General features: G+C 49.1%; 1 protein-coding gene across 1 annotated transcript in view; it reads right to left on the minus strand.

Annotated features, from left to right (window-relative positions):
- ADCY7 (adenylate cyclase 7) overlaps positions 1–27,531 on the minus strand; it is a 78,834-nt gene extending 51,303 nt beyond the window's left edge. Inside the window, exon 1 of the mRNA XM_029075396.2 lies at positions 27,379–27,531. The gene's annotated coding sequence lies outside the window, so the exon portion shown is untranslated. The remainder of the gene's footprint in view (positions 1–27,378) is intronic.

Raw genomic sequence — 27,531 nt, forward strand, 5'->3', positions numbered from 1 at the left:
CTATTTTCCAGATGAGGTAACTGAAGCTCAGAGAAGTGAAGTGACTTGCCCAAGGTCACACAACAGATAAGTGGAGGAGCTGGGATTAGAACCCAGGTCCTTCTGATTCCTAGGCCCATGCTCTTTCCACTAGGCCACACTGCTTCTCTATTTCTGTCCCGGCAAGGTCACCGCGGGCCTCAGGTGCTGCCACCACTCTGACCAGGACTGGTGAGGACCATCCCCCTCCAACCATTCCCCCATATCCAGGCAGAGCACCTGGAAATCTTGTTCCAGGAAGGGGTGGGATACAGCCAGCTCCCGACCTCAAGGTTCAAGCTGAGAGAGCTGGGGTCACTAGACTCCAACAGTGGAGCTCCAGGGATACGACCGGGCCAAGCCCGAATCAATCACATTGGGTAGGGGTAGGGATTGTCTCTGTTGCCGAACTGTACTTTCCAAGAGCTTAGTACAGTGCTCTGCACACAGTAAATGCTCAATAAATATAATTGAATGAATTTATTGAGTGCTTACTGTGTGTAGAGCACTGTATCAAGTGCTTGGGAGAGTATGATATAACAGTAAAACAGACACATTCCCTGCCCACAACTAGCTTACAGTCTAGAGGGGGAGACAGACATTAAGATACATAAATTATGGATATGTCCATGAGTGCTGTGGGGCTGGGGTGGGGATGAATAGAGTCAGGGTGAGGAAGAAGAGAATGGGGAAAAAGGAAAAGAGGTTTTAATCAGGGAAGGCCTCTTGGAGGAGATGAAGGGAGAGTAATTGTCTATCGGATATCAAGAGGGAGGGCGTTCCAGGCCAGAGGCAGGATGTGGGCGAGAGGTCGGTGGTGAGATAGATAAGATCGAGGTAGCATAGATGAGATAGAAGCCCCCGCCCCAGTCTGGATCCATCAGAGGAGCTCCAGGACCTCAGGACCAAGTCCGGCCCAAGGTGCGAAGCCCCCGCCAAAGGCCAACCACAGCCCAGCAGGCCCCAGTCCTGGCTGGTCTCCTTTCTTCCTCTCCTCTGACTTTCCAGAACCCTTCTTCTACATGTCAGAAGCTTCTCTGTCCCAGTGAAGCCCCCTCTGAGGGAAACCCGATCAACATAACAAACCAAACTCACAATCAGCACAGATCTTTGAAGGGCCAGACAAGAATTTGGCCTTAGGTTTCATGTAGAACTTTTCGCTACCTAGTTATGGTAGTTATTAAGTGCTTACTATGTGTTAAGCACTGGGGTAGTGACAACTATAATAGATCTGACACACTGAGAACGAGATAATCGTATTTATTGGACTCTTCCTGTGTGCAGAGCATTATACTAAGTGCTTGGGAGGGTATAATATAACAGTATCACAGACACATTCCCTTCCCACAATGATCTAACCATCTAGAGGGGACAAACATTAGAACAGGTCTAATTCTCCGAATTCTTTTTCCCAGGGCTTAGAATAGTGCTCTACACACAAAGGTGCTTAATAAATAATTTTATTAGTAATTAATAATACTTGCAGCATTTGTTGAATGCTATGTGCTGAAAGCACTAGGATCGATCTAAGATAATCAGATCAAACACAGTCCCTGTCCCCGTGTAAGGGGGAGAGACAATAAGCACTGAATACCCATTTTTCAGTTGAGGAAACTGAAGCACAGAGAAGTTACGTGATTCACCCAAGGTCACAAAGCAGGTAAGTGGAAGAGCCCGGCTTAGAACCGAGGCCTCCTAACTCGCACTACTGAGAACTTTAGTAAAAGGTGTTTCCTCCTTTGCCCACTGAAGCACAAGATGAGGATTCAGTCAGTCAATCAAAGGTATTTACTGAGCGCTTAGAGTGAACAGAGCCCGGTACACATGTTCCCCACCCACAAGGAGCTTACATAATCCCATGTGACCCTGGGGGGCAGGGGCGGGGGGGGGCGGGGAGGTGTATGTGTGTATTTTGTTTTTTGAAAGCAAAGCACTACCTGTTTAGGGAGGGAAGGTCCTCCTCCAACCCCAGACTATCGCTGAGAAAATTCTCAGTTGGGAGAACGACGGCTCCTCCGCTCAGCCCGATGTCCCTGGGAGCCAGGCCAAGTCGCCAGGGCAGGCGTTGTTTCTGCCAGCCGTGGCCACCCAGAAACGGAACAGTGTTTACCCAAGGGATGCCTGGCCCTCTCCAGTTCCCAACCAAAACAGACTCACCCATACCAGCCAGCGTTCTCTCCCTGGCTCCACAACAATGGTGGCATCAGCAGCCGAGGCTCCCGGCTCGGCCCCGGAAAACCACCGGAAAGCCCGATTGGATGGGGACGGCAGGGAAGGAGCTCCCGGGTAAAACCCGGTCGCAAGCCCACTGACTAACAAGTGCTCAGTAAATAACACTGACTGATCTAAACTCCTTAAACTCTAAATTCGACATCAGGCGGCTCAACAGAATCGGTTTAGGCTCTCGGCAGAGCACAGGCCCAAACTGGGTCCTCTCACCTGAGAGTGCTGGACATTTCCCGCTTCATCAAACGGGCTGACTGCTCAGGTTGCCGAGATTCCAATCCTAGGGGTATGGAGATGGATCTGGGAGCTGAAATCCCAAGAGGGAACATCCAGGAAACCCACAGCCGAGCTGAACGCAGTCTAATTCCACTACTGCTTAGTACAGTGCTTGGCACGTCTATGTAGTTTACTCTCACAAGTGCATAGTAGAGTGCTCTGTCCACGGTCAGTGCTCACCAAGTACCACTGATAGACTGATTGGTCCCGACAAGTGCTCACTAGTCACAAGGTGCCAAGGGAGAGGTGGTGATGTGGCTTTATTTGATACCCTGAATGCCCAGTGGAAAACCACCCTCCCACATGCTAACCTGCTCAATCCCAGGAAGCAGACCGTGGGAGAGAGAACCGAGAGGATCCCACTGTAGCTGGTTGTATTGTATCTACCCCGGCACTCGATACGGCGCTTGGCACACAGCATGCACTTAACAAATACGGTGAAAAGCAGCACAGTCTGGCACAGAGAGCATGGGACTGGGAGTTAGAGGGACTTGGGTTCTAATCCTGACTCTGCCACTTACCCTTTGTGTGATCTTGAGCAAGTCAGTTAACTTCCCTGTGCCTCAGTTCCCTCATAGGTAAAATGGGGAGTAAGGCTGAGAGCCCCACGTGGGACATGGATGGTGTTGAACCTGATTAGCTTATAATAATAATCAGTGTGCTATTTGTTAAGCACTTAATATGTGCCAGAGACTGTACTAAGCACCGGGTGGATACAAGCAAATCGGGTTGGATGCAGTCCCTGTCCCACGTGGGTTCACGGTCTCTATCCCCTTTTTCCAGATGAGGTACCTGAGGCCCAGATAAGTGAGGTGACTTGCCCCAGGTCATACAGCAGACCCCAACACTTAGTACAGCAGTCTGGCACACAAGAAGTGCTTACCAAATACCATAAAAAAAAACCACAAAGATGATGATGATGATGATGATGATTAAGAAAAGGAGAGGGAAGGACTCTCATACCCCCACCCAACCAGAGGGAAAAGCCCACCGGGGCCATTTGGCTCTGGTTCCCCATAGGCGGGGAAGGGGCGAGGGAGGAAGATATCCTGGGCCCCCTCACAAAGCCCACCGCCCCTCCCGCCCCCCACCCAACAAAGGCTGCAGGGAGTCACTGTGAGCTCAGCTGACCAAGAGGCCAGGCACCTGCAACACCGAGGGCTTACAGCTTCTGCTGCCGCCATTAATCAGCACAGGCCTCCACAGCGACGTCTTTTCTTGTTTCCACAACAACTGAATTGCTGCTTACAAGCAAGCAGGACTGTCCAAAATGCCCACAACGCCAACACTGGTCTGAGGGTGGCCCTCTACCCACGCTTTAACCCTTTGAGATTCCTTTGGGATCGCCAACTCTCAACCAGGGGCCTTTCCACATCACTGAAGCCTGTCAAAGCCTCTCGCCCCTTGCCCAGCTGCTCTTTGGAGCCCCTGCCCATAGACCAAACCCTTCAGGGACCTGTGTTCTGATCCCAACTCAGCCACCTGCTTTGTGACCTTGGAAAGAAAGTCACTTCACTTCTCTGGGCCTCAGTTTTCTCGTCTGGAAAACAGGGATGAAATACCTGTTCTCCCTCTCTCTTAACCTGTTTGCTCATTGTGGGCAGGGACTATGTCTTCCAACTCTGTTATATTGTACTCTCCCAAGCATTTAGTACAGTGCTCTGCACACAGTAAGCATTCAATAAATACCACTGGCTCACTGATTGATTCTTTTTATGATATTTGTTAAGTGCTTACTATGTGCCAGGTACTGGGCTAAGTGCTGGGGCAGATACAAACTGGTCAGTGTGGACACAATCCATGTCCCCCATTGGTCTCACAGTCTTGAGCCCTATTTTACAGATGAGGTAAGTGAGGCACAGAGAAGTGAAGTAACTTTCCCAAAGTCACAGAGCAGACCAGTGGCAGGGTCAGGATTAGAACCCAGATCCTTCTGAGGATCAGGCCTGTACTCTATCCACTAGGCCATACTGTTTCTCTGCTTGAGCTCTCATTTGGGACACAGACTGTTCAAACTGCTAATCTTGTATGTACCCCCAGAGCTTAGTACAATGCTTGGTAAATAATATGCCCCTAACAAAATATAATTGCCACCGGGCAATCAGGCCATCTCTGACATTCCTGGGGGTTCCTGGGCTAGTGCAGGTGGGGAATCCCAGCCTGAGGGGTTGGATAGATCTTTCACCCTGGATAGATCTCTCTCAGCTTCCCTGGGAAGACTTCTGGACCCCTTGTCCAGCTCTTTCATCATCAGTTCCAGAAGCAGACAGCCCTGGCAGCCAGAGCAGACGGAACACACAGGCCTTGGTTTGCCGGGGGCAGCGGGGGGATGGGCCATGCTACACCCCTCCACCCCTCAAGGCAGTCTCTGAGACCCCTCAGTCTAGGCAGCTAAAGACAGCCCCATGGCACCTCTGCTGCCAAAATCTTTAGCCAAGACCAGAAACTTAGCCAAGGCAGCCTCCAAACACCGCCACCCCTCAGGTCTAAAAATAATAATAGTAATAATAGTTTTGTTAAGGAGTTACTATGTGCTAAGCACTGGAATAGATACAATTCCACTGGGTCAGACACAGTCCTTGACTCACATGAGGCTCAAAGTCTAAGGAAGAGGGAGAGCAGCTATTTAAATCATTTTAAAGATGAGGAAACTTAGGTGCAGACAAATTAAGTGACTTGTCTATGGTCACGGGTTCTGGAGAAAAAGCTCCGCTTCTCCCCACACCATAGTAATAATAATAATAATTCTGGTATTTGTTAAGCACTTAATGTGTGCCAGGCACTTTATTAAACCCTGGGGTGGATACAAGCAAATCAGGTTGGACGCAGTCCCTGCCCCACATGGGGCTCACAGCTTTAATCCCTATTTTACAGATGAGGAAACTGAGGCACAGAGGTAGTGTGACTTGCCCAAGGTCACACAACAGACAAGTAGAGAAACCGAGATTAGAACCCACAACCCTGAGTCCAACTGCCCCTCCTTCCCTTCTCTCCCCCCAGCCGCCCCCATGCCACATACACACCTATCTCCCTCCGAAAGACAATAATCCAGCACAGGTGAAATGGACAATTTGATTCTGCAGATGCCCATTTATGACTTTCAGAGTTTACACTGTAAATTTTCCCTCTGGGCTACACCCAGAGAGATCAATCAATCAAAGGAATTCATTGAGCTCTAACTATCTGTAGAGCTCTGTGAATTAAGCACTTGGGAGAGAATCCTCTCCCTGCCCTCACGGAGATGGCAGTCTAGGAGACTGCTAGGAAGAGGCTGGCAGCAACATAAATTGGGGTCGACGTGCTCCAAATCACTGAGCTCTTACCATCTGCAGAGCCCTGGGTATTAAGCACATGGGAGAGTACACTCTCCCTTCCTCAAAGACATTACAATCTAGCAGATTTTTAAGGGAGAGGCTATCGGCATTGGAAATTGTCTGTGGAGTCCAATTCCAACCCCCAAGGGAATTTACAATTTTACTTCTTTATTTGAACGTAAACCTATAGAGAAGGGAGAATGAGTTTCTCATGAGGCTTGGTTTCCACGAAGCCTCCCCACCTTTATCCTATCAGAGCCCCAGGAGCACCCACATCCCCTTCTGTGAATGATGTGAATATATGATTTCTGTAAGTCCTTGAGGGATCTATAAGGACCTGGGTATCTGTCATTGGTATTTCAGGCTTACTTATGTATTTAGTAAGAGGAGTGAAGGTAGTGGTAATAATAATAATTATGATTATGATTGTTGTTGAGCACTTTCTGTGTGCCAAGCACTTTTCTAAGCACTGAGGTAGATACAAGTTAATCAGTATTTATTATTAGCATTTATTGAGTACCAAGTGCAATGTGCTAACCTTAGCACTTGGGAAAGTACAGCCGAAGAATAAGACATATTTCCTGCCCTCAAGGGGCTTAGATTGAGGGCAGGATCGGGGTTTAGAAGAGCTCTGAGGGGGATGGAATTCTAGGGCTCAGCTTGAGACTAAGTGCATGGGTTTGACCCTAGGCCCGTCCACTCTTCATTCATTCATTCATTCAATAGTATTTATTGAGCGCTTACTATGTGCAGAGCACTGTACTAAGCGCTTGGGATGAACAAGTCGGCAACAGATAGAGACAGTCCCTGCCGTTTGACGGGCTTACACTCTTCCAAGGGAGGATGCTGGGAATTATACTACTACTAATAACAATAATAATAATAATAGCGGTATTCATTAAGCATCTACTGTGTGCCAAGCAGTGTATATAAGAAGCAGCATGGCTTAGTGGAAAGAGCCTGGACCTGGGAGTCAAAGGATCTGGGTTCTAATCCCAGCTCCACCATTTGTCTGCTGTGTAACCTTGGGCAAGTCACTATATATCCCTGTGCCTCAGTTCCCTCAACTGCAAAATGGAGATTCGGTACCTGTTCTCCCTCCTACTTAGACTGTGAGCCCCATGTGGGCGATGCACATTTCATTAACAAAATAAATAGGATAATGAAAATATATACAGTTGAGCAGACGAGTACAGGGCTGAGGGGATGGGAAGGGAGAGGGGGAGGAGCAGAGGGAAATGGGTTTTGAAGAGGGGGAGAGTAATTGGCTGGCATCTCTGTTCACGCTGCCCCATCAGGGGATCTAGTCTCTGGCTAGTGGCCCCAGAGGTCCAGGGCAGGGCCTGTGACTCTATACAGCCCCGCATCTCCTCCTCCTCCTCAGTGCAACCCAATCAGCCCTGACCCCGTCGCTCCTACCTCGGTTCCCCTCCGCCTTCGGGGGAGTCGTCCCGGTCGCCTCCCTGGGTGTAGAGAGAGATGCTCCGTTTGTGGCAAGGGCTGCCTGCCACTCCCGACAAGACAGCCCACTGTCCACCTGACAAACTCCCTCTACACTGTAAGCTCATTGTGGGCAGGGAATGTGTCTGTTTATTGTTGTATTGTAGTCTCCCAAGCACTTAATACTGTGCTCTGCACACAGTAAGCGCTCAAGTATGACTGACCCACTGACTGGCAAATTCCCCCTTGGCTCCGCCCTGACTCTTCCCCAGGGATTCCCCAGGGCTCCGTGCCAGTTACAGCTCAAAGAGCCTCGGCAAAGACCTGGCTCATAGCAGAGGGAGATTATATCCTCAAATGGGGAAGTCAGGGCACCCCATCTCCTTGAGGAGTAGAAAATAACAACACCGACTGTGGTATCTGCTCATCAACCAATCAAAGGTATTTGAGCCCTTACTGTAATAATAATAATAATAATAATGTTGGTATTTGTTAAGCGCTTACTATGTGCCGAGCACTGTTCTAAGCGCTGGGGTAGACATAGGGGAAGCAGGTTGTCCCACGTGGGGCTCACAGTCTTAATCCCCATTTTACAGATGAGGGAACTGAGGCACAGAGAAGTTAAGTGACTTGCCCACAGTCACACAGCCGACAAGTGACAGAGCTGGGATTCAAACTCATGAGCCCTGACTCCAAAGTCCGTGCTCTTTCCACTGAGCCACACTGTTACTATGTGCAGAGCACCATACTGAGCGCTTGGGAGAGTACAATACAAAGCATTAGCAGACACATTCCCTGCTCACCATGAGCTTACAGCACTTACTATGTGCCAAACACTATCCTACGCATTGGAATTGATCAGTGCAATCAAATCAGACTCAGTCCCTGCCCCTCAGGGGGCTCATAGTCTAAGAGGAAGGGAAAGCAAGTACTTGGTACCCATTTTACATGTAAGGAAACTGAGGCTCAGAGAAGTGAAGTGACTTGCCCAAGGTCACAATACAGACAACTGTGATTAGAACCCAGGTCTCCTGAGTCCCAGGCCTGTGCTCTTTCTACTAGACCATGCTGCTTCTCAATACGGCTAGATGAACTGCTTCTAGATTAATCGCTGCCTGCCCTGGATGATGTTCATTCATTCAATCGTATTTATTGAGTGCTTACTGTGTGCAGAACACTGTACTAAGAGCTTGGAAAGCACAATTCAGCAATAGAGACCATCTCTGTCCAAACTAAGCTTACAGTCTAGAAGGGGGGACACGGGCAACAAAACAAGTAAACAGGCATCAATGCAAATAAAATTATAGATATATACACATCAAAACAAATAATCAGGCATCAATACAAATAAATAGAAATTATACATATATACATAAGTGCTGGGGGGGTCGCAAAGGGAGTGAGTCGAGGTGACGTGGAAGGGAAGGGGAGCTGAGGAAAAGGGGAGGCTTAATCTGGGAGGTCCTCTTGAAGGAGGTGAGCCTTCAGTAGGGCTTTGAAGGGGGGGAAGTGTGATTGTCTGACGACCAGGACAAGAAGCCTTTAAAAGCATCCTCTTCTCATAAAAAAGGAAGAGATACTGACCTGCCAAATCTCTCTCTCTCTCTCCTGCCCCATGAAAATGCTTCGTCTGAACAGTTTCTCTCATTATTCGCTTCAGCAGTTGGCTCTCAATAAATGCATTAAGTAACTACTTAAACAGGGGACCACACTGCTGTTTCAAAAAAAACAACAAGTGCCTGGTTCACTAGTAAGAGGAACCCTGGCTACAATCCGAACAGGAAATTCCCCACAGGCACAGGAAGAGAGAGACTGAACGTGCCAAGGTTTAGAATGTGGTCTAGTGGAAAGAGCCCGGGCCTGGGAGTCAGAGGACCTGGGATTTAATCCCAGCTCCGCCATGGGCCTGCTGTGAGATCTTGGGCAAGTCGCGTCAATTCTTTGGGCCTCAGTTACCTCATCTGTAAAATGGGGATTCAATATCTCTTCTCCTTCCTACTCAGATTGTGAGCCCTGTGTAACAGAGGGACTGTGTCTGAACTGATTATCTTGTATCTTCCCCAGCATTTAGAACAGTGGGTGACTCATAGTAAGTACTTAAGAAATACCGCAATAATTAATATTATTACTATTATTAGAGAAGACGTGCTGCTTTTGGAATGCAGTAACCAGAATTCAGGCAGAGGAGCCCCACTTGGGCCTGAAGCCTGGGCCCAGCCCTCCCTGGTTCAGGCACTGTAGCATCTGAGACCAGCAGCATCTGAGTCCTCCAGCATCAAGCACTATGCTCGATCAGAAGGTCCCCATCCAAACGTGGGGGCCACCATCTTCTCCTCCTCCAAGGGACAACTGGGACTGCCATGGAATCCCAGAGCTGAAAAAACACTCAAGGAGCCATCTGGTCCTGCCACCTGCCTCCAGGCAACTGAATGCCTAAACCATCCAGAACAGTTTTTTATTTTTAGTAAATCTCCAGGAATGGAGACTTTATTATTATCATTATTACCATTACTGCATTTGTTAAGCACTTGCTATGGGTCTAGCATTGCTCTGAGTGCTGGGGTAGATACGAGTTAAAGAGGTTGGACACAGTCCTTGTCCAACATGGGGCTCACAGTCTGAGTAGGAGGGAGAAGAGGGACTGAATTCCCATTTTACAGTTGAGGAAACTGAAGCACAGAGAAGCAAAGTGACTTGCCCAAGGTCATACAAAAACATACTAATCCCAGCTCTGCCACTTGTCTGCTATATGTCCTTGGATAAGTCAATTAACTACTCCATACCTGTTACCGCATCTGCAAAATGGGGATTAAGACTGTGAGCCCCATGTGGGACATGGACTGTGTCCAACCTGATTAGCTTGTATCTACCCCAGCGCTTAGCACAGTGTCCGGTACAGAGTACGTGCTTAACAAATACCATAAAAAAAAGAATCAGTTGGCCAAGCCAGAACTAAAACCCAAGTCTTCTGACTCCCTGACCCGTGCTCTTTCCCCTGGGCCACATGGCTTCCCATGAGCTCCCTAAGCCCTGTTTTCCTCTCCTTCCACTCCTTTCTGCGTCATTCTGACTTGCTCCCTTACTCATCCCCCCTCCCAGCCCCACAGCACTTATGTATATATCTGAAATTGATGTATTAATATTAATGTCAGTCTCCCCCTCTAGACTGCAAACTCATTGTGGGCAGAGAATGTGTCTGTTATACTGCTATATTGTACTCTCCCAAGTGTTTAGTAAAATGCTTGAGCACAAAGTAAGCACTCAATAAACATGATTGACTGACTGATTCCCTCAGTGTTTAATCTTCATGTTTTTAATCTCCCTGACAGGAAAGAAGCTTATTCCCCCTACCTACGTAGTTTTCACTGTAACAAAATAGAGGCTGCGGTCAGAAGGGTAGGTGGGCTCAGAGGTCAGGGTGAGGATATCGGCTATTGGGTAAGACAAGGCATGTGGTGGAACAGGTTCTAAGGAAGAGTTTAGAGAAAATATTGACAAGGGTGTGATGATACTAAATGGAGCAAGAATAATTTTTGTCTCTCAAAGCCCCAGAGTCCAACCCAACCCAAGGTATTTCTCAGAGGAGTGGAACAGCGGTTCAAGTTGATTCCAGAAGCAGCTGCATTGAAAGACCTGAGACCCGGCCACCCCAGCACAGATGCACTGAATCCTAATGTAGTGGATAGAGCACAGGCCTGGGAGTCCAAAGGTCATGGATCCTAATCCTGACTCTGCCACTTGTCCGTTGTGTGACCTTGGACAAGTCACTTCACTTTTCTGGGCCTCAGTTACCTCATCTGTAAAATGCAGTTTGAGACTGCGAGCCCCACATGGGACAGGGACTGTGTTCAACCCAATTTGCTTGTATCCATCCCAGGGCTTAGTACAGCAGCGTGGCTCAGTGGAAAGAGCCTGGGCTTCGGAGTCAGAGGTCATGAGTTCGACTCCCGGCTCTGCCACTTGTCAGCTGTGTGACTGTGGGCAAGTCACTTCACTTCTCTGTGCCTCAGTTACCTTATCTGTAAAATGGGGATTAACTGTGAGCCTCATGTGGGACAACCTGATTACCCTGTATCTCACCCAGCGCTTAGAACGGTGCTCTGCACATAGTAAGCGCTTAACAAATACCAACATTATTATTATTACAGTGCCTAGCATATAAGTGATTAATATCATAATTATTATTATTGTTATTACCCCCCAGCTTGGCCCAAGCATTGATTTTGTCAGCACGGTTTCTCCTTGCCCGGATGAACTTCTGCGACACCTGAGAAAACCTGTTTGGGCTGCTCCCTCCCAATCAACTCCACGCAATAACAATAATACTAATATGATTGTGTGTTCACTATGTGCCAATCACTGCGCTAACCACAGGGCTGGATAGAAAACCACCAGATCAGACACCTTGGACTCTTTCTCTAAGGAGGGAGAACAGGTATTTGATCCCCACTTTACAGATGAGAAGAGTGAGGCACAGGGAAGATAAGTGATTTGCCCAAGGTCCCGCAGAAGAGAAGAGGCAGAGCCGGATCTAATCCCCGGGTTCCCTGGCTCACAGGCCCTTTGGCTTTCCACTAGACTATACGGCGACCCTGCTGGAATCTCAAGCCAGCCCCTCTTGCCCACCGATTAAGGGGTTCTCACTCCCATGACTCAAGGTGAGACCGAGTGGATGTTAGGCCTGGCTAGTGCTTGGAGGGAAGCCTCCCTGCGTAGAGGCAGGGTGCTGGACTAGACGAGCTCTCGGGTGTCAAGATGCTCTCGCTCGGATCCTGCTTAAACCCCATGCTGGGGGGATGGGTGGAGGGGGAGGATAGAGGCCCCCAATCACCAGGCTAGGAACTTTAGGTGATGCTCTCAGGCCAATCAATGTATTTAGAAGATGAGCTGTTGCCTGGGTGTGTTTGTGTGTGCACGGAAGTGAGTGCATGTGTGTGTGTATGTGTGTGTCCATCCTGGCAATTCGAGGATGGCCTGGCCTCTGTTTCAAACCTGGAGTGCTTCACAACTCTGTTCGAAGCAGAGGTGTGAAATCAATTCAAGATACGGCCAGGCGAAGAAGTTTAATTGCAAAAGATTAAAGTGATGGTAGTGATTAAGCATTTAGCCCACTGTAAGCACTGGACTAAGAGCTGAGGTCTATAGAAATGCAACCTTCCTTTAAACAGCAAAGAGACAACTGGGCAGTGAAAGAAACGCCATCAACACGATAACCCTGAGATGGACAGAGCAGTATTAGAGACCTTAGAGGCAAAAGCTGATAGAAATTCCATCTATCAGCAGGGAATCGCTGTTCCCCCCCATTCTCTGCTTCTAATCCGAGATTGGGTATAACAACCCCCCATGCTCTGACTTCCCACTAAACTCTATTCCCCTCCAACCCACCTCCAACCTTTAGGGATCAATCAATCTATCAATCAATGGTATTTATTAAGCACTTACCAGAAAACTCCCCCACATCCAGTGACCATTCAGTCCCAGTTTACTGGAAACCAACACCAGTCTGGACACAAACTCCCCATTTGCCACCGCCCAAGTAAACAAGGACAGGAGGCTGCCGCCAGCCTCAAAAGCTATTTTCTTTTCTTATCCGCCGCTTGCTGATTAAAAGCCTGAATGAGCAGTTTCCCCTTAACTCTGCCCTCTAGATAAAGTGGTTTGCTTTAGACCACTACACCAAGCTATCAAAAACTTTCCCAAATGGAAAGGAGAAGAAAAGGATCCCGGGATACTGGCTCCTGGATCCACATCCCCAAACTCCTTCGGCCCAAGCCCACAGATGCACCACATGGCTGTAATGCCATTAACTTTCTCATCTCCTCCTCCTCCTCCACTCTCCGACGCCTCCGACAGAGACCAGCAAGGAAGAGATGGCAGACATTCCAGCTCACTCTTCTCTTCAGGAGCTAGATTCCCTCTGCCTCACATAGAGTAATCTCTGCTCTGGGCATGATACCTCATTAACAGTGTCTAATGGCTGGATCTCAGAGCTTCCTGTTCAGGTCTTTAGCTGCCTGCCAGCAACTAGAGGCTCCTCCATGGGGGTGCACACCTCTTCTCTTCCGGGAGCCACAGGTCAGCTTCATCTGGATGCCCCCCCCCCCACTCACCCCCCCCCCACCCCCTCCAACTTACTCCCAAGGGCAGAGCCCCCAGAGACAAGCTAGTGACCCGAGAATCTGACAGAGCTCTGGGAAGCAGCCCAAGGGAATTGAGGAGCTTCAAGCTGGAAAGAACTGAATGAAAAATACAGGAAACCCACACACCCTGAGGGGATGGATAAAAAAGACCCAAAACTGTAGAATACTACTACTACTACTGATTATGATAATGTAATCTCGGGATTTAGAACAGTCCTCCCTTTCCATAGTATGGACAACCTGAACAATCTCACGGTCACACAGTCAGTTACCAAGAACTTACTGAATTCCCCCATGATGCAGAGCATTGGTCTCAATGCCTGCAAGTTCCAGGTAGGAGGTCCAGCTCCCTTAATAGTAGTTATTGAGTGCTTACTCCATGTAGAGCACTGTACTAGGCCCTTGGAAGGGTAGAATAGAGTCAGTAGAAGCGATCCAGGCCCTCGAGGAGCTTACGATCTAGCTCGGGAAGCAGGCGCAAAATGAGTCACAAGTAGGGAAGCAGCATGGCCTAGTGGCAAGAGTACGGGCTTGGGAGTCAGAGGACATGAGTTCTAATCCTGGTTCTGCCACTTGCCTCCTGTGTGACCTTGGGCAAGTCACTTCACTTCTCTGTGCCTCAGTTGCCTCATCTGTAAAATGGGGATTGAGACTGTGAGCCCCATGTGGGACAACCTGATTACCTTGTATCTACCCTGGTGCTTAGAACAGTGCTTGGTACATAGTAAGTGTTTAGCAAATACTATAATTATTATTGGGAAGCAGCAGAGTTTAAATATAAGTGTGCCAGGGACACTGAAATAGGGGTGAGTAGCCAAGGTGATGCCCAAGTGGCGGGAGGGAGAACATATGATGGGCAATGATGAATTGAGGAAAGTCCCCTGAAGGAAATAGGATCTCAGAAGGGTTTTGAAGATGGGAAGCTCAACGTATGTCTGGCACTGTACTATGTGTTTGGAGAGTGTGATAGACATCCTCCTGACCAGGAGGACCTTGCCAGTCCAGCAGGCCCGAGGAGATGAGCCGAAAATTGTGGGAGAGGAGTTCCTCTCCACCAGCGCCCCCATCGCAGGTCCGGGCCCAAATGCTGACAAAACCTCGGCCTTGCCAAAGCCCGAGACCCCGATCACGAGAAGCCGATCACAAACGACTCCAAGGACAAAATGGACAGAGAAGAGGAAACAGAGCAGACTAAGAAATAGGCAAGGCACGCCAGTTAGGCCAACAGAGTACTGAGGGTGGTTGTAGCACTCTGCCAGGCTCTAAAGACACTCGTCAAGGGGGACCGAGACATCATCCCTTCCCTCCAGAGGCCTGCAGTCTTATGGAGGACCTGGGACAAATCCACACACACACAAGCACAGGGGCAAAAGGGACCCAAGCATATCAAAGAAACTTGAGAGCATCCAAACACAGCCCACAGACACACAATCTGCCGAGACAAACACCTGCAGTGGGGGAGTGTGATCAGAGTTATGCAACTTTCAACGAGGAGGGCTTCCGGGGAGACGGTGGGGGTTTAAAAGTTTCGAGAATGGGCAAGGACATAGCATGGTCAAGAGGACGTTTGACCAGGATTTGAGTCTTCCATCCTATTTCCCAGATTGGGAGCCCAAAACAAATTTTGCTTTCAAGAATAAATAAAAATCTTTTGGCCTGTATAAAAGTCTCTTCGCCTCACAGACACATCTTCCCTGACTGTTCAGAGGAGAAAGACGCCTTTTAAAATGGCCTTGGGCAGCCAACCCTTTCAGCTAAGCAAATGGCTTCCCCAGGCCCTTGTGGTACCATCCAGAAAGGCTTGGGTCACCACCCTCTTCCCCAGCAGCATGGATAGCAAACCACACTGACTAGTTCCCATTACTCAGCTCTAACTGACTTGAGCGTTGCCTCAGGATTCCCTGAAAACCAGTCTCCTGAGAAACACTGAATTTTTTTTGAATGAATAAGTTCAACTTGGTGGTTGGGGAGGGAGGAAGGGTGGGGGGAAATCCAGGCTTACCCAACCTCCTGGTCAAATGCCCAAGTCGTAAACCAGGCATAAGACAAAAGAGCAATCATCTTTGACACATTGTGCAAGCTGACTCTGGTCAAGGTATGACATGGAACAAGTCATCAGGGCAGGATTCATTATCTCAGTGAGAAATGAGTAGTAAGGGGGATGGGGAGAAAGGGAGAGTCGACGGATACTCTGGGTGGGAGGAGGAGGCCCCCGGCCTGATGTCACCAGACTGAGGTAACTCGGAGATAAAGGGAGTAGGGAATTCGGGCCCCCTAAATTACAGTCCACTGCCACTCCCACCTAACCTTCCCCCATCTCTAGTGGCTCACTGTAAAGGCCATATAAAACAGGGAGGGTTGGAGTATAGAATGTCACTTATTAACAAGCACGCCTCACAGAAACAGCATGGTCTAGTGAAAAGACCATGGGGCTGGGAGTCAGGAGACCTGGAATCTAACCCCAGCTCCACTGGTGATCTGCTGTGCGATCTTGAGCATGTCACTTGACTTCTCTGAGCCTCGGATTCATCCTAAAGTAGGAATTTAGTAGCTGTCCTTCCTCTCCCTTAGGCAGTGATCCCCGTATGGGAAAGGGACTGGGTGTGATCTAATGATGTTGTGTTCCCCACAGTGCTTAGTACAGTGCTTGACACATAGTCACTGCATAACGAATACCTCAATTATTATTATAATTAGAGAAACGAATCCTCTCAGTGGAGTGGACAATTCCCTCAGCCAGGACCACTCTGGAGCTCTAACATCACTCCTCTCCCACTTCATCGCAGCCCCCACACTATGCTCCTCTAACACTGACCTACTCACTGGGCCTCGAACTCATCTCTCTCTCACCACTGACCCCTCGCCCACATCCTCCCTCTGGCCTAGAACTCCCTTCCCCTTCACATCCGACAGGCTGCCACTGTCCCCATCTTCAAAGCCTGGTTAAAATCATATCTCTTCCAAGAATGCTTCCCAAATTAATCTCTCACATCCCCACCCTACTATACCAACTACTTCATTACCTATGCACTTGAGTTCTCCTCCCCTAAGAACTTTGATACTCACCTCCACAGGACTCATATTTTTTTTTTTTTGGCCGGGGGAGGGTTGGCTGGGGTGTATTTGTTAAGGACTTACTATGTGTCAAACACTGTTCTAAGCACTGGGGTAGATACAAGTGAATCAGGTTGGACACAGTCCCTGAATCACGTGGGGCTCATAGTTCAAACTGCTTGCCCTGTCTCCAATTTATTTGTCTGTCTCCCCCTCTAGAATGTAAGATCCTTGAGAGCAGAGATCATGTCTACTTAGTCTATTGTAATCTCCCACTGATAATAATGATAATAATAATTGTGTTATTTGTTAAACCCTTACTTTGTATCAGGCACTATATTAAGCACCAGGGTGGATATAGGCAAATCGGGATGGACACAGTCCCTGTCCCACATGGGGTTCACAGTCTTAATCCCCATTTTACAGATGAGGTAACTGAGTCAGAGAAGTGAAGTGACTTACCCAAGGTCACACAGAAGACAAGTGGTGGAGCTGGGATTAGAATCTAGATCCTTCTGAGTCCCAGGCCTGTGGCCTATCCACTAGGCCATAGTTGAGCTCTCACACTCACAGCCTGTTTCCATTTCATTACTTCTGCCTCATTGCCCCTTCTCCTCACACTCCCACCCCCATGCGGGACCTCCACTTCGACAAAGTCATTTCCCGATTTAGGGCTGTCCCCAGGGGAAAGTGTTAATGTAGGGGTAGATTGAGTCAGTTTCCTCTCAATTTGGAAGAGACCAATTTACCAAGTAACTCCTCTCGTTCCTCAAATCGTTTCTGAGCTAGGCCCAGGGTCTGTCACTTCCTGGAACCAAGGCTGCCTGATCACTAGGGATGCTCCCTAATCTGCTCCATCTCACCTGCTAACAATAATAATAATAATAATAATAATGGTATTTGTTAAGTGTTTACTATGTGCCAGGCACTGTACTAAGCACTGGAGTGGATACAAGCAAATCGGGTTGGACATGGTCCCTTTCCCACGTGGGGCTCACAGTCTTAATCCCCACTTTCCAGATGAGGTAACTGAGGCCCAAAGAAGTGAAGTGACTTGCCCAAGTTCACACAGCAGACATGTGGCGGAGCCAGGATTAGAACCCAGTTCCTTCTGACTCCCAGGCCTGGGCTCTATCCACTAAGCCACACTGCTTCTCTGAAGGACTTGGCCTTGCTGCTCCCACTGTCCTGGGGACAAATAGGACACCAGTGGGCAGGCAAAAGTCGAAGAAATCAACCAGGACTATAGTTGGCTCAGTAGAACAGGTGCAATCAGTCTGGCTTATTTCCAGCTTTCTTCCACTTCGAGCTGTTTCTTGGATGATCAGAGTCAACCTCAGGGCAGATAACGGGCCACAGCAGATAAATGGCCTCTGGCTCAACGGCACGCCACAGGGCCAACCAAGATGGTGGCCTCTAACCTTTCCCAGGGAATTGCTTTCTTGAGGGTTATCTTCAGCTTCCGGCCCTCCCCGTCCCACAGGCCACAGAGGAAATAAACAGTTGAAACGTACACCTACGGGTTTAACTCAGAAAAGGAAGCTTTCCAGAGCATAAACAGAACCCCACCAAAAAGCCATCATCAAGATAACTTGCAGTGCCCAGAGGGGATGAGAGCATCATTTCCTTTGTCAAATGAAAAACTTCTGTTTTCCAGGTTGACCATGCTCGGAGAGATACATCGCCTTGATTCTATTTAGTTGCCATTGTTTTTACGAGATGTTCTTCCCCTTGACTCTTTATTGCCATTGTTCTTGTCTGTCCGTCTCCCCCGATTAGACTGTAAGCTCGTCAACGGCAGGGACTGTCTCTATCTGTTGCCGACTTGTTCATTCCAAGCTCTTAGTACAGTGCTCTGCACATAGTAAGCGCTCAATAAATACTATTGAATGAATGAATACAGCATGGCCCAATAGAAGGAGCCCAGGACTGGTGTCAGAAGACCTGGGTTCTAATCCCAGCTCTGCTTCTTGTCTGTTGAATGACCTGGAGAAAGTCACTTCACTTCTCTGGGCCTCAGTTCCCTCATCTGAAAAATGGGCATTCGATATCGGTTCTCCCTCCTACTTGGACTCTAAATCCCACGTGGGACCTGATCATCTGGTATCTATCCCAGCGTTTCGTAGAGGGCCTGACATATAGTAAGCACTTCAATTATTAATATCATCATGCCTGGGAGTCAGAAGGACCTGGGCTCTAATTCCGGCTCCACCACCTGTCTGCCGTGTGACCTTGGTAAGTCACTTCACTTCTCTTTACCTCATTTACCTCATGGGGATTAAGAGCATGAGCCCCATGTGGGATAGGGCCTGTGTCCAACCCAATTACCTTCTATCTACCCCAGAGGTTAGTACAGTGCCTGGCACATAACTTGTGCTTAATAAATACCACAATTATTATTATTATTGGGCAAAAATCCACAGCAGAAAGGATCCCAGAAGGAGTGGGAATCCCAGAATGCCCCATAGCATGCTGACTTGGGGCAAACCAAGCCACTGGCACTGTGGTCATCTCAAGATCCTCCCTGGCCAATCAATAATGATAATAATAATAATAATGGTACTTGTTAAGCGCTATGTGCCAAGCACCGTACTAAGCGCTGGGGTAGATACAAGTTAATTGGGTTGGGCACAGTCCCCGTCCCACATGGGGCTCAAACTGTTAATCTCCCCAAGGTCACACAGCAGACATATGGCAGAGGCGAAATTAGAACCCATGATGACCTTCTGACTCCCAGGCCTGCGCTCTATCTACTAAACCACACTGCTCCTCAGTGCTAGTTACTGAGCAACTGAGTATAAAACACTGTACTAAACCCTTGGAAGAGTAGGGCAGAAGCAAAATAAACTCCTTGCCCTCAGAGAGTTTACATCTAATAGGGGAGATAGCCAAACCAAAATATTTAAAGAGAGTGAGAGCAGAAGGGAGAACAAGAATAAAACAGGCAGGACAGCAAATAAGCCAGGATGAAATTTTGGACTAATAATAATTGTGGTATTTGCTAAGAGCTTACTATGTGCCAGGCACTGTTATAAATGCTGGGGTAAATACAAGCTAATCAGGTTGGACATGGTCCCTCTCCCCATGGAGCTCCCAGCCTCAATCCCCATTTTACAGATAAGGTAACTGACACCCAGAGAAGTGAAGTGACTTGCTTAAGGTCACACAGGAGACAAGTGTGGGAGCCGGATATAGAACCCAGGTCCTTCCGATTCCCAGACCCGTACTCCATCCACAAGGCCTCACTGCTTCTCAGAGTGACAAAGAGTGAAAATATCCATCCAAGAAGAGGATCTTCTGATGGAAGGACACATGTCATCGACAGGTAGGGTGACCCATCAGCTGGATGATGCAGTTTTCCGTTACTCTGGTCCCTGGTATAGCGCTGATCCTGCACCCAGGTCCGTTCTGACTAGAACATTTAAATGCTCAGCCTCCCTCCACCTTGGGCCCCAACCCCCAAGACCCGCAGCTTGGGACCAACATCCCCACTCACAGGATCCTTAGAGGGGAACAACACAACCTCGGAGCAAGAGGGGGCAGGGGGACGGGTCCAGAGGGCCTCCTAGGAAACCCCCTTTTAAGGTTCCGTGGATTGTTCTAAGAGATCCCAGATGGCACCAATGGGTTACGTCACATAACCCACATCACGCACGTCTGTCACTTCCCGGCCAGCCGAAGCGTGTGCAGGCCGTCGGTTGACGTGGGCCTGCTGCTCTCTGAGGGGCCAGATTCCCTACTTGTGAGTTCTCCAAATATGACCCAACGGCCCTTTCTGGGGCTATCGCCCTCCCCCACCCACAGCCCCCGCTGTCCCGAGCTCCAAGGGCATGACCCGGCTTCACCGCTCTCCTCTAGGGCTCGGAATCCGAGCGGAAGGGCGAGAAGGAACAGAGGAGAGGAATGGCAAAGCCCAGTAGACATCCCCTGAGTCCTCTGACCAAATTCCAGTCAAACCTCTCTCTAACAAAGCAGCCGGGCCGGGTTTTTTAAATTGTCTTTGCTATCTGGGAATTGGGCCACTGAAATGGTTTGAGATTTGAAAGTTTTTATTCCAGTCGAGCTCAAGAGCTTCGGCCAGGTCTGCAAAGTGGGCTTTAGGCCTGGAAGAAGACCCGACTGGAAAGCCCCGACTGGAGAGGGGGAGGTGCTCACACAGAAGGAAGATTCCATACCACAGCAGGAAAGGAATCGCCCCTAGGCCAGGAAAGGGACACGGGACTGGGAGGACCCGGGGTTCTAATCCTGGCTCGGCTGCGTGCTTGCTATGCGACTTTGGGCAAGTCACCTCACTTCTCTGTGCCTCAGTTTCCTCATTTGCAAAATGAGGCTTCAATACTCATTCTCTCTCTTGCTTAGACTGTGAACTCTATGGGGGACAGGGATTGTGACCATCCTAGCGTTAGAGAAGCAGCACGTCCTAGAGGATAAAACGGGTCCAGGAGTGGAATTAGACTTGGGTTCTAATTCCGCCTCCGCCTCTTGTCTGCTGTATCACCTGCAAGTCACTTCACTTTTCTGGTACTCAGTTACCTCATCTGTAAAATGGGGATTTAGATTGTGAGCCCCTTATGGGACAGGAACTGTATCCAACCCAATTTGCTTGTATCCACCCCAGCGCTTAGTACAGTACCTGACACATAGTGAGAGCTTAAAAAATACCACTACCATTATTATCTTGTATCTACACCAGCACTCAGTACAATGCTTGGCACATAGTAATCACGTAAATATTATTATTATTATGAAGTTGAGCAGGGGAAGAGGGTCAGGAGACTGAGGAGATGAACAGAACCTCCCTGCCCGTCCCTCTACCAGTCCCCAACCCTGCTCAGGGCTGGAAATTGGCAGTTCCAGGGTGCTGCACTGGGTTTGGAAAAAGTCACCCTCTTCTCTCTTCCAATCAATCAGGGCTATTTAGTGAGCACTTACTGTGTGTGCAGCACTGTTTTAAGTGGTTGGGAGAATACGACGGAGTTGAGAGACGTGCTCCCTGCCCAAAAGGAGCTTACAGTAAAGAGGATGGGTGACCACTCATAGGGAGCCCTCGGACGACGTGAGCAGAGTTGCCCAGGTGACTCCGTCTCCCTACCTTTCAGGCTACAAGGAGACTCTCCCCTTGCCCCCAAATTCCCTCCACCGCATCTTCCTCCTAGTGGTAGTAGTTTCCTGTGTGATAAGCACTGTTCTAAGCACTGGGAGAGAATACCCAGGTGGGAATTAAACACGGTCCCCATTTCTGGTGGGGCTCACATTCAAACTCAGGGACAGAACCCCCTTCATGAGCTTGAGTCTCTCCTGCAGAACACCATCAAAACGTGAGAGTAGACCCAGAAACCTTATAATCAATTGTATTTATTGAGCTCTTATTGAGCAGAGCACTGTACTACATGCTTGGGAGAGTATAATACAGCAGAAATGGCAGTAGACACATTCCTCGCCTTCATATGAAAATGATGAGGATTGCGTGGAATGGATATTTACCTCAACCGAGTTCAAGTCCTGTGGCCTTCAGGTCATGTCAGAAGGAAGCCATGGGCCTTGGGCAGGTCGGTATCTAGAAGTTTCATCTTGTTCCCTCTTACCTCCCCTCACTAATCTCCTACTACAACCCCGTCCGCACACTTTGGTCCTCTACTGCTAACCTTCTCACTGCACCTTGATCTCGTCTATCTTGCCGCTGACCTCTCGCCCACGTCCTGCCTCTGGTCTGGAACACCCTTCCTCCTCATATCCGACAGACGACGACTCTCCCTGCCTTCAAAGCGTTACTGAAGGCACATCTCCTCCAAGAGGTCTTCCCTGACTAAGCCCTCCTTTCCTCTTCTCCCACTCCTTTCTGCATCACCCTGACTTGCTCCCTTTATTCACCCCACCTTCCAGCACCATAGCACTTGTGTACATATCTGTATTTTACTTATTTTAATGTCTGCCTCCCCCCTAGACTGGAAGTTCCTTGTGGGCAGGAAATGTGTCTGTTTATTGTTGCATTGTACTCCCCCAAGTGCTTAGTGGAATGCTCTGCACACCGTAAGCGCTCAATAGTTACTACTGACTGACTATCTGTCCAATTAATTCACCCAAAGGTAAAGAGGCGAATGAGCACTTTCTAAGATGCAGGGCTGACAAGCCGACCGACATCCTATCGAGATTTCATTTATAGAACTTTGCAGACAGGTGGAAAGTCCCCATTATACATTTAGGCTGGGTTTCTGGTTTGACTTTTAAAGATGCATCACATCCCTGGTAGCTAGAAATTGGCTTAGGCAGTAGCCACATCAGAAGAGCAGAGGCCTGGTTTTTACAGAAAGGAGGGAGGGAGAGGTGCTAAAACCGAATCGAAAGCAGTCACACGAAAACCAATGAAAGGCCGTGCAGACGGCGACAAAGCCGTACAGACGGCAACAACCCGAGTCATTCGACCAAACATCGATAAAAAAGGGGGCCAGAATTCTAAAAAGCCAGAGGCCACCCCTCCTTGCAACTCCAACACCTTCGGCTGGTGTGCGGTCTGAGAACGGGTTGAGGGCTCTTAGAGGAACCCAGTGGGAAAGTTCTCTCGTTAAGAAAGTCAGCTTGGTTCAGAGATGTTTTTGAAAGGAGGTGGCCTCCGTGGGTCAGGAAGCAGTCTTTCCGCTCTACTCCACCCTGCTCAGCCCCATTCTGGGCCACGGTTTTCAGGGTCGGACAACATACTTAAAAAGGATCCTGGGAAACCAGACGGGACCCATTGGAGAAACCATAAAAAGGAACAGAGGAAGGGAAGGCCAGGACTTCAAGTTAAAAGGGATGGGACTGTCCAGCTGGAGAAGGGAAAGCTGAGGAGGGCCATGGAGTCTAACAATGGTGGTATTTGTTACCGTGTGCCAGGCACTGTTCTGAGCAATGGGGTGGATACAAGCAAATCAGGTTGGACAAAGTCCCTGTCCCACACGAGGCTCACAGTCTCATTCCTCATTTTACAGATGAGGTAACTGAAGCGATTTGCCCAGGGTCCCACAGCAGACAAGTAGTAGAACCAGAATTAGAATCCACAACCTTCTATGTTTGGACTGGTTATTCTCCAGGTTGTCAGTGGACAAAGCAAGAGGTACTGAATTACCACAAAAGTTGGGTTAGACAAAAAGGGCGTTGACTGTCAGTTCTAAGTGCTTAGCACAGTGCTCTGCTCACTATAAGCATTCAATAAATTCCATTGCCTGACTGATTGTCAGGGATACTGTACTCTCTCAAATATTTAGTACAGTGGTCTACTAACATTAAGAGCTCAATAAACACCACTGACTGATTGCTTCTCAGGGTGACTGTACTCTCCCAAGTACTTAGTACAGTGCTCTGCATCTAGTAAGTGTTCATTAAATACCACTGATTGATTGATCAAACACAGGAACAGGCTACAAGGCTCTATCCCCAGAGATATTTTAAGAAAATATATAAAAGATCTTGCGTTCCGGACGATTCAGCCAGTCCCTGGCTGGAGGCAGGGGGCTCGACCAGATGGCCTTTTGACTCTCTTGGTCACGACTACAGGGCAGATCTGGGCCTTTTTCTGAGGCCAGTTTTCCTGGTGAACGAACACACCCAGTCCTCCCATACATAGTGGGGTTTTGTTCTAACAGTACCCCGCTAGATAGCAAACTCTTCCACCAGATTATGAGTTCCCTGAGGGCAGGAATCCCATCTACCTACTCTACTGTATTTTCTTCCAGTGCTACATAGAGTGCTCTGCATGGAGTAAGTGTTCAATAAGTGCCACTGACTTACTGATAACCCTGCATTAAGGAAAATGGGAAAAACCGATAATTCCGCCTCCAGCTGTTGGAAAAAAAGCAGCGTGGCCTAGTGGATAGAGCACTGGCCTGGGAGAAAGCCCTGGATTCTAATCCCGGCCGCACCACTTGTCTGCTGTGACCTTGGGTGAGTCACTTCACTTATCTGGGCCTCAGTTACCTCCTCTGAAAAGTGGGATTAACGGTCTGAGCCCTATGGGGGACAGGGACCGTGTTCAACCTCATCATCTTGTACCTACCCTAGCGCTTAGCACAGTGCTTGGAACATAGTAAGCACTTAAATACCGCAAGTATTACTGCGATTAAGAACGGTCTCTGCTTCTCCAAGAGCTTCCTACTCCAAACGGGGAAGTGAAACAGAGTGAAGCGAAACACTTTGAAACAGAGCGGGGTGAACCTCACCCTCGGGAAGGAAGTAGCCTCTTTCAGGTCATTTAGGGAATTACAAAGTAACCCAACCCCCAGGAGAAGGCCCACCTATTCCCCCAACCATCCCCATACAGACCACAGTTCTCTCTAGGGAAGGAAATTCAACAAACCCCCTTGGGAAAAAATGATCTTTGATACTTAAATGGAGGACGAAGAGGAGGTTGGAGGACATCTGATAACTTGGCAGTTAATCTCTGCTGCCCTTGAACAATTAGACACCTGATTATCTCTCCATCTAGACTGCAAGCTCGCTGTAGGCAGGGAATGTGTCTACCAACTCTGTTATAGTATACTCTCCCAAGCACTTAGTACAGTGCACACAGTAAGCACTCAATAAATACAATTGTTTGAGTTAGACACCACTGTCACTGACAGACTAAAATGAGAGAAGAGGAGATGTGACTTAATGACTTTGAAGATGGGGCGAGAAGTGGTCTGGAGGATGTAAAGGGGGAGGGAGAACAGATATTGAATCCCCATTTTGCAGATGAGGGAATTAAGGCACAGAGAAGTTAAGTAACTTGCCTGAGGCCACACTACAGATCAGTAACAGACCCAAGATTGGAATCCAGGTCCTCTGACTCCCCACCCCATCCTTTTTCCACTAGGCCACACTGCTTCTTGAGAGGAACAAAAGGGCAAGCTGGGGTGTAGATGGAGGAGAGATTGGATGAGCTCTCTCTCCCTCCTCACAGAGCCCTAAAGTCAACGGACAGGAGTTTCTGCTTGGTGTGGAGAGGAATAGCTAGTCACTGGAGGTTTCTGAGGCGTTGGAAGAAGGGTGCAGAATGCCAATTTACAAAAATAAGAGCTCATTACAGTGCTAAACATTTAGTACAGTGCTCGGCATATAGCGGGCACTCAAGAAATATCGAGTGAAAAATGCGCCATTTAGCGGAGTGAAGTATGGACTGGAGGCAAGGAGAAGCAGCATGACAGGGGAAAGTGCACAGACCTGGGAGTCAGAAGGACCTGGGTTCTCATCCCAGCTCTACCACTTGCCTGCTGGGTGACCTCGAGCAAGTCACTTAACTTCTCTGTGCCTCAGTTACCTCAGCTATGAAATGGGGATTCATTCATTCATTCAATAGTATTTATTGAGCGCCTACTATGTGCAGAGCCCTGTACTAAGCGCTTGAAATGTACAATTCGGCAACAGATAAGATGAAGACTGGGATGAAGACTGGGAGCCCCATGTGGGATAGGGACTGTGTCCTAACCTGATTACCTCCATCTACCCCAGTGCTTAGAACAGTGCTTGGCACATAGCAAGCAATTAACAAGTACCATAATTAAAGAGCTCATGAGAAAGCTGATACAGTAATACTGCCGGGATATGACAAGTGTGGGGACGGGGAGGGTTCGCCTTTAGGGAGAAGAGAAAGGATCTGATCCGGAAAACATCTCGGAGGAAAAAACGGCGTAAGTTAGGGACAGGCTGAGTATGGAGGTTGAAAGAGAAGGAGGAGCCAAGGTTCCACGTCTTATTCTTGGAGGATAGAAATAAGAGGGATTTAAAGTCTTGAACTTGACTTTTACTATATAACAAAGATCTGGACACGGCTTAGCAGGTTTTACTGTGTTTCCCTGGGGTCTAGTTAGCTCCGATCAGTCTGCCCCAATAGCTGGCCCCGGCAACGGACTCAAACAACTTTTCCGATAGAACCATCGCTGTCATTTGTTGCCATCGCTGTCAACAACAACCCCTCAGGACCCTGGTTCCGGGACTAGGGACATTTCCACTCCCGTGGCGGGAAAGAATTTCAAGCAGCCGGGCCCAACCCTCCTAGAACGAAGATGCTTTTACATCTGATTTCGATTTTAAGCCCAGGCCACTCTCTCCCCCGCGACACCTACGCACACTCATTCAAAATTCCATACAGTTGGGAACCGGCAAGTGTGCCATAGAACCAACAGATCCTCCTCGAGGGATCCTCCGAAGCAGCGTGGCTCAGTGGAAAGAGCATGGGCTTTGGAGTCAGGGCTCCTGAGTTCGAATCCCAGCTCTGCCACTTGTCGGCTGTGTGACTGTGGGCGAGTCACTTCACTTCTCTGGGCCTCAGTTCCCTCATCTGTAAAATGGGGATTAAGACTGTGAGCCCCACGTGGGACAACCTGATTCCCCTGTGTCTACCCCAGCGCTTAGAACAGTGCTCGGCACATAGTAAGCGCTTAACAAATACCAACATTATTATTATTATTATTAGATCCTCAATTTGGGAAGGCTGATGAGGAGTGAACCGTCTCACCCAAGAACCTGGACCAGGACGAGTCTCCAGCCGGTTTTCTTTTCAGGTCGGCCACAACGTCTCCGGAGCCAGTAAGGAGCAGAGGCCGGGGAAACCGCCGGGGCAGGGGGAGGTGAGGGCAACCCGCAAATCTATACCTCTCGTCGGCGCTCGCAAATGGTACGTGCAGAGCAAATGCAGAGATAAAGGCTGATCCCGCTCGGGGCGCCCCCTGAGACTCCCCCGGAGAAGAGGGGAGGGGTCTCAGAGTCACTGGTCAGTGTCCGGGGAAAGGGCGGAGGGGTGGGGTCGGGGATGTCCCCGTCCAGCCCCGATCGGGGTCGCCCGCGGAGGGGACCCCTGACCTCTGACCCCGCGGGAGGGATGTCTCCCCCCAGCACGGGGGTCGGGGGGAAGAGGACGGCCCCCACCCCCATCCCCTCCGTCCCGCTTGAGCTCTCACCTGCTCTGCTGCGCGGGGCTCGGTGCGGGGCCCGGGTGCCATGCAGACCCCGGGATCGGTGCGAAGCACGGGGGCGGGGCGGAGGAGCGGCTCAGTGCGGGGCCCGGGCTCAGTGCAGGCCACGGGGGCGGTGCGGGACCCGAGTTGAGTGCG

This window comes from Ornithorhynchus anatinus, chromosome 11, assembly GCF_004115215.2.
Source record: "Ornithorhynchus anatinus isolate Pmale09 chromosome 11, mOrnAna1.pri.v4, whole genome shotgun sequence".
NCBI classification, from domain to species: domain Eukaryota; kingdom Metazoa; phylum Chordata; class Mammalia; order Monotremata; family Ornithorhynchidae; genus Ornithorhynchus; species Ornithorhynchus anatinus.